This window comes from Colobus angolensis, unplaced genomic scaffold (genome assembly GCF_000951035.1).
Source record: "Colobus angolensis palliatus isolate OR3802 unplaced genomic scaffold, Cang.pa_1.0 Scaffold149, whole genome shotgun sequence".
NCBI lineage: Eukaryota > Metazoa > Chordata > Mammalia > Primates > Cercopithecidae > Colobus > Colobus angolensis.
In genome coordinates, this window is record NW_012114588.1 from 1082105 (window position 1) to 1084174 (window position 2070).

The following is a 2070-nucleotide window of genomic DNA, read 5'->3' on the forward strand; positions in this document are numbered from 1 at the left end:
CCCACCACCTCGCCCAGCTAATTTTTTTGTATTTTCAGTAGAGATGGGGTTTCACTGTGTTAGCCAGGATGGTCTCAATCTCCTGACCTCGTGATCCACCTGCCTTGGCCTCCAAAGTGCTGGGATTACAGGCGTGAGCCACCGCGCCCGGCCCAAATAAGGGTTTTTAACACCCATGTCATATTATTTTGAGAACCCTGTTGTCACTCCTTTCCTCAGAAACCTTCAAAGCTTCCCATTGTCCAAGGGGTTAAAGTTGATAGTTTTCAACTCCTTAGCTATGATAGGGCTCAGTTCCAATCTACGCTGTTCCAGTTTATCTCCCACTTTTCTTCTTGGGGAGAGAGCTTAAGAGTCTGGAAACCTAAATTCTCACCCTGATGTGCCATTCACTAGCTTTGTCCACTGAGAGCATAAAATCTGAACAAAAGCAAGTTGGTCAGCCTAGCAGTTACGTCTGACTACTATCAGGCTACAGATGAACAGTCTTGACACAGGTGTTTTGAGTATTGCCAAGTCTTAGACGTGCACAGTGAGGCATTGCATAGCCATAATTTCCAGATTCGTTTTTAACCCACTATTTCTTTTTTTCCTTTTTCCAAGATGGAATCTTGCTGTGTCCCCCAGGTTGGAGTGCAGTGGTGCAATCTAGGCTCACTGCAACCTCCACCTCCCAGGTTCAAATGATTCTCCTGCCTCAGCCTCCTGAGTACCTGGGATTACAGGCGCACGCCACCACACCCAGCTAATTTTTGTATTTTTTAGTAAAGACGGGATTTCACCATGTTGACCAGACTGGTCTCCAGCTTCTGACCTCGTCATCCACCCACCCCGGCCTCCCAAAGTGCTGGGATTACAGGTGTGAGCTGTCTGGTCCCCATTATTTCTTTTTTGAGATGTTTGTAATAGTGAAAAATTAGAAAAACCTAAATATCCAAAGGTCGAAGATTAACTGGAAAAACTAAATAACTGTAGATTATAATTTGGAACATGCTAAATGCTTTTGGCCGAATTTTTTTGTGAGAAATGACAATGTGTATGAATTTTTTTTTTTTTTTTTTTTTGAGACAGAGTCTTGCTCTGTCACCCAGGCTGGAGTGCAGGCTCACTGCAACCTCCACCTCCTGGATTCAAGCAATTCTCATGCCTCAGCCTCCCAAGTAGCTGGGATAACAGGCGCCAGCCACCACACCTGGCTGATTTTTATACTTTTGGTAGGAATGGGCTCTCACCATGTTGGCCAGGCTGGTCTCAAACTCCTGGCCTCAAGTGATCCACCTACCTAGGCCTCCCAAAGTGCAGGGATTACAGGTTTGAGCTACCACACCTGGCCGAAAGTATTTTTATAAAACCAGGCGTGGTGGTTCACACCTGTAATCCCAGCACTTTGAGAAGCAGAGGTGGGAGGATCACTTGAGCCCTGGGTCTTGAACTCCTGGGCTCAAGCAATCCTTCCACCTCCACTTCCCAAAGTGGGAAGCAAAGCCTGGGCAGCAAAATGAGACTCCTTGTCTACCCAAAAATAGAAAGATTAGCTGGGTGTGGTGATGTGTGCCTGAAGTCCCAGCTACACGAGAAGCTGAGAAAGGAGGATCCTTGAGCCCAGGAGATCGTGGTTGCAGTTAGCCATGTTCAAGCTAAAACTCCCAGCTTTCCCAGCCTGGGTGACCGAACAAGACCCTGTCTCAAAAAGAAAAAATAAAAGTATTCTATACTTTTATTTTTATAGACTAAAAAGTAGCATATAACTGCTGATGTGTTTGTTGTCATTTGCTTTATTTCTATGTTAATTTTAAAAATGCTTCAAGCAGCCGTGTGCAGTGGCTCATGCCTGTAATTCCAGCACTTTGGGAGGCCGAGGCAGGTGGATCACGAGATCAAGAGATCAAGACCATCCTGGGCTAACACGGTGAAACCCCATTTCTACTAAAAATAGAAAAAATTAAAAAAGAAAAAAAAGAAAGAAAAAATTGGCCAGGCGTGGTGACACGCACCTGTAGTCCCAGCTACTCGGGAGGCTGAGGCAGGAGAATCACTTGAGCTGGGGAGGCAGAGGTTGCAGTGAGCTGA